Source organism: Lampetra fluviatilis, chromosome 32 (genome assembly GCF_964198595.1).
Source record: "Lampetra fluviatilis chromosome 32, kcLamFluv1.1, whole genome shotgun sequence".
NCBI lineage: Eukaryota > Metazoa > Chordata > Hyperoartia > Petromyzontiformes > Petromyzontidae > Lampetra > Lampetra fluviatilis.
Window position 1 is genome coordinate 12,475,859 of NC_136306.1, and position 6,000 is coordinate 12,481,858.

Genomic DNA, 6,000 nt, shown 5'->3' on the forward strand with positions numbered 1-6,000 from the left:
TAGGTGAAGAGGGACTTGTCGTCCACTATCGCCAGCACAAACAGTGTGTTCGCATTGTTTCCAGCACATCACGTTCTGCACGTAGACACAACACATACTCTGTCATGCAGTGTATGATGTTCTACTTACAGCAGAGATGAGACACGCATTCATGTCACATACAAGACACACTCATAGCACACACACAGCACGCACACAGCACATACACAGCACACACAATACACATTAAGTTACAGCAATGCAAAGAGTACAACCCATGCATCTATCCATCAAATTCAAAGCAAACGACCAAACGTGTATACACACACACACGACTCGGCCACATATGGAGACTTAACGCAATACCAGAGCACACATGGGCATTGAGCACATTTACAAGTCACTTCAGTAATTACATTCAGAGCACACACATTTAGCAGGCACATCGCTTCATAGAGAAGCGCATGCAATGACAACAGACGTGCAGGCCAATGGTGCAGAGCGCACATGGACACAGCTTTTAATGTATTGACAGCCATCCTGGTATACAGTACCAAACCAACTACATTAATCACACATATTGGGCATACAGTAAGCACATTATGGTACATCTAGAGGGCATAAACAGTGACATGTAAAACACATTCACAACATAGCGAGCACATACAACATACACCATTCACATATGTACAACACATGCAGATTCACACCACAAACAACAGACGCGTGGAGACTTGAACAACACACGGGACATCCACAACACAACGAGCACAGAAAGCACCAAACACATTCACAGCACCCACACGTACAGCACAGACATTCCCAGCACGTGTTGTATAGTGTGCACATTTAATTCACACATTCAGCACATTCACAGCACACGGGCACACATATACACACACTTGCATGTGCACAAACTACGATTACACATTGCACACTTACGGAATATGCACAAATCACATACTTATAGCCCATACACTGCAACTTCACAAACACAACAAATAGGCACTCACTTGTACACATCATCCAAACAGCCCATCACAGCCCACGTGGATATAGGACACAGCGACGTGGGAGTAGAACGTGAACAGAAGACGTCAATGCACACGCCGCACCTGCAGCACCTGGGTGTCTAAAGTCCATCGCACGGGGCGTGACACCGATGATGTCACCATGAAGTTGACAACAATGAAGGTGTTGTGACGATATTCATGGAAATTACCACCATTGTATAACATGTGGTATAGGTTACGTGGCGGTTGGTGGGCGGATAGTTCAACTCAAACAATTATTATACTATGCTATGCTCACACGTCTATGCCTTAACCATCTTCACTAACCAACACTGACCAGGTGAAGTTAAGTACTGTATGGTCAAATAACCAGCCGAAACCGCTCGCTGCGTGGATTATATTTACTTCATCCAGCGGTGGATTGTTAGCAGGGCTGTGTTAGGTGCAATGGTAAACGAGGATCGTGAATTTCAGTTGTAATTCTGTATCAATCACGCACTCACCTGCATACAGAAACGTTGAGCCTGGTGCAGGAAAAATAATCCCAGGTTTGTCTTCGCAGCCTCTTGGCAATGGGAGGAGAGAGCGGCAGTCGATTGTAGCAGCAGCAGCAGTCGTCTCCGTAGCAGCCAAACAACCAATATTGGTGCGCTCACGACCGTATCGGCCACTCGGCATTAGCCGGCTTGTGCTGCTGCCTGCTGTACAGAGGCCAAGCAAGACGCCCGATGCTGAGCACGTACCCGGGGCCGTCGCATATCTCAGTGGGCTGCGTAAGCCGGGGGGGGGGCTCCGTGTCTGCGCGCGCGCGCCTCTCGCCGCGTGCCGCACGTGTCGCCGCGCACGTGCCAGTGACGCCGCGCCAGGGAAGCGGCAGCCACGTGACCCGCGCGGCGCCGCCTCCCCCTACCTGCCCAGCAGCCAATCAGCTCGCGGCCTCCCGGGGCTAGAGCCACGCCCTAGACACCGCGTCTGGTCTACGCCCACTGGCTCCCCCCAGAACCCGCCCCCTCCCCGTTTGACCCCGCCCACCATTCACCTTTTCCGACAGTGTTGTGGCCTCAAAAGTAAGCTTCTATAACAGGCGACGTTTCGGGCAATGGCCCTTCTTCATAGCACATAGAGTGGCCAGTGAATGGCCAGAGAGATTATGTTGTGAAGGATCATTGCCGGAAACGTTGTCTATTCCGTATATTTTCATAAATTACGTCACGCACCTAGGGGGGGGTCAGACATTTGTGACGATGTGTGACGAGTGGGGGGGGGTTTGAGAAATGTGACGTCACATCGAAATGCGCAACTTTAAATAAATATAGACAACACGTTCTACTTAATTAAATATACTTTTTAATAAATGTTTCATCCTACAACATCAGAGGGCAGCGCCACATTAAATACGCACTACAATGACAATAGTTTAAAGCGATAGCGATTTGAAGCATGTTTTATTTTCAAAATGGAAATATGGTTTGGGGGGGGCAGAGCTTTGTGACGTCATATTTGAGGGGGGGGTCTGACTTTTTGTGACGCCGTGTGACGAGAGGGGGGGTCACAAATCGTCCAAAATCGTGTGACGTCATTTATGGACGGCCCCTAAGGTCGCATTGGTATTGACGAACATGTTTGGGTTGTTTGTGATTTTGCGCCCCTGCACCGGTGCCAACGCAGTCTCTCCACATTGCTGAATGTTGAACTATAAGCACGGGTACATTCTAAAATACTCCCATCAGTCCAAACATGCCCCGTGATCTTCATGGCTCTATCTGTCAGGTGTAAAGTCAAGCTCACGTTAAAGTGCGAGTTATGAAGGGGTTGTTATAATACAATGATAGTAATAATGGTTTCACTTCATATTTAACAATGAAAAGCCTTGGGGAATTTATAGCGTAGTGGTGGTAGGTGGTGTAGAGAGAGAGAGGGAGGTAATGAGTAAGGTGTTGGGCCAGGTGAATGTGCTTATTATCGTCATTGGGGGATTATTGGGGTACAGGGATTAGGGGTACAGGGATTAGGGGTACAAGGTTTCAAAGGGGGGCTAGTGGAGAGAGGGAGGGGAGGGTCGGTCTTGGGGGCAAGTGGGGTGGGCTGGACTGGAACGTGACATTTCACAGGCAGCATATGTAGTACCATACAATATAAATCCGCATTTCAAAAACTGTAAGCAGTTATTACATCTCAAGACATACCCAATAAGCTAATGGAGGTGTTTTATGGATTGTTGTAGGAGAATAATGCATTAGCTCATTTAGTATTATACTGTATACAGAATTATAACGAGGTACAGTAAACCATCAAGATCATTCAGTGGGTGGGCGGAGAGTCCCTATACCCATTTGCCTGTGTGGGTCCAGGTGAGCTGTCAACACCGACCCAGGGGCTTCCCACCCACCACGTCCATGCCGACTGCTGGAGCTCGCAATTCGTGTATGTACATCAAGCTCAATGGGCTGACTACGTACAGGAGAAGGGTGTTGGTGAATCGTGTTCATGGAGCAGACCTGTGCCGAGATCACACGGAATGCGCCCGATCTCTCCAGATATGGGAAGCTAAGCGGGGTTGAGCCTGGATAGTTGTTGAATGGGCGGCCATTAGGCACGAGTCGCAGGTGTTATCTTGTTGGAAGCAGATGACAGTGGAGGGAAACAATTTTACTTTACTTCTATGCTCCCCGCAGACAACCCGCACTGGCCAGGGTGGTGAAGTATGGTCAAATAACCCCCAAGCGTGACGTGGGGAGGCCTCATCTAGCAGTGGATGGACAAGTGGGTAGGGTCATTACCGTAATGTGTTTAGCAGATTAATCACAATCGCTACTGCAATGATTAGAGTTGTGTGTAGAAGGGACAACATGGACAATTGTGTAGTGCAGAGCGACTAAGAACGCTTGTGCACTACAGGGACGGAAGGGGCAGTCAGCATAATGGGGAAGGGAGAGAATAAATCGATTATTGTAACAGCACAAGAACAAGCAGGCCAGGAAACACACACAACGGGCAGTTGGAAGTGCAAGAGATGCAAACCGTTACGCAGGGAGAATTGATGAATGAGTCCTAGGCATGGCAGATATGGACTTTAGTGTGGTGTTGAACAGCGAGGAGGAGTGGGAGTTGTGGTTGAAGCCAGAGGCAGGCGTTTAATGCGCCCCTCTTAATGGCACCGTAACATGGTCAATGTAAATGCGGTAAAGAAATAACATCTCCTGTGGACAATGGCAGTAACACGCAACAGCACCGTGAACTATAATAACTGCAATGTTATTATGGAACAGCAGACACAGCACATTAACAATAATACACACGTGCACACAAACTGCACACACAGCGCACTGACACGGTATATATTTGACACACACATTGAGAACATAATCTGTAACTCGCCTGTTGCCCGTCCAAGGACGGGTGTATTGCAGTAAATGCGACAAGCAGAGCGCGACGTGGTATTCATTGCATCAATTCGTGTGCAATGTGTAAGGTCGCGGTGACACAGAGTTATTACATGTAAAGGTGATAATCCCTTGTTGATCAAGACGTCCTTTTTACTTCGATGTCTCAACAGCGTGACGGAGATCGCGTGACGTGAGGGTTCTGCCTTTGTAGTGAGGGTTGTAAGTTGACGCCGAGGAGGGGGGAGGAGGCGCCTCGCCCCCCCATGTGGAGTGACGTCACCCGCTCATGATTATTAATGAGGAGGGCTGGCCGACGGGGAGTGACGTCACGCGCGGGACACAGACATTCTTGGCTCATTATGTAGTAAATGACACACTGCACATATCAACACATTGTCCTGCGGAGGGAGCTGGTAGGAACGTTGGGTTGCTCGGTCAATGGCCAGGGTCAACGGCGGCGTGGTGTATTCCGCAAATATGCCCGACTGTGAGGGCGGGCACAAGCCGGCGTGAATAGGTTAAACGTTGAGTTTTACCAGGAGGTTCCTACCAGTAACACAACACGTGGGGTGGAGTGCCTTTTGGCTCCGTTTTAACGCTTCCCAACTATAGCTGGAATCGTTCGTGCACTCTGTACCGGGGGGTCACGATAACTCTCGTCCAGAAAGGCCAATATACTGTCCATTTAACCAGAGTATAAAGTTGCGTTGCTATTCGGGACTTACGCAATAGAAAACCTGCCACACTGGGTCTGGGGTGACCCAAAACCTGCGGGTTAAATCAGCGCTTGATGGATGAACCTCGTCGACCAAGGTGATTGCGTCACTCATCACGCCACGTGTGTGGTAATCTCGTCGTGCATCTTGGAAGGTAATGTTATTATCTAGAATTAACGTTATTAATGTTATTATTGCCAATTAAATACTTCTGGGGACAAATGCATGTTGGAAAGCATTCCAAAACACATGAATAAGCAGGATGTTAGCTTCATTGTTTCGCCAAATTAATTACACTGGTCAACACACTTTTTCTGGCATAAGGTATTCCAACGGTTTTAAGGTAATTTTGGGGTGCTGATTCCAAATCTGGCATCAGTTTTTGTCTATCACATCAGGTTTTTGAGATATAAAATATAGCATTTTCAATAAAAACTGCAGAAGAAAAATATTAAATAAATGTGGATATCTACATAAAATGATATTATAAACACACTATCCTAAAAATACAGCACCATATTTTAACACTAAAGCAGTCACTGACTCGCAACAACTTGCAATCATAAGTGACAGAGTTAATTTCTGGTAAAATCAATGAAAATGGGGTATGCCGATAGCATAAAAATGAGATGTGATAGAGCAAATCTGAGATCAGATTTGGAATCAGCACCCTGAAATTAGTCTAACACAGCTGCAAAAGTCCAGGCCAGAAAAAAACGTTGTTTTTTTTTTACCAGTGTTATCAACGTCTCCATGACTAACAATGAGTCAAACCGACCAGGTGGGTTGTACCACATCTCACCTAATGCGTCTTCCTGCGAAATGTGGATGGCACCGCTGTTCGCCTCCGTTGATTGCCCCAGGCCACTGGTGGAAATTCCGCATTCCTATGGCGGGACTAATAAT

General features: G+C 47.5%; 1 protein-coding gene across 1 annotated transcript in view; it reads right to left on the bottom strand.

Annotated features, from left to right (window-relative positions):
- Positions 1-1,814, bottom strand: part of LOC144943788 (ras association domain-containing protein 1-like) — a 41,602-nt gene extending 39,788 nt beyond the window's left edge. The window contains exon 1 of the mRNA XM_078871625.1: positions 1,496-1,814. The gene's annotated coding sequence lies outside the window, so the exon portion shown is untranslated. The remainder of the gene's footprint in view (positions 1-1,495) is intronic.
- Positions 1,815-6,000: the final 4,186 nt, after the last annotated feature.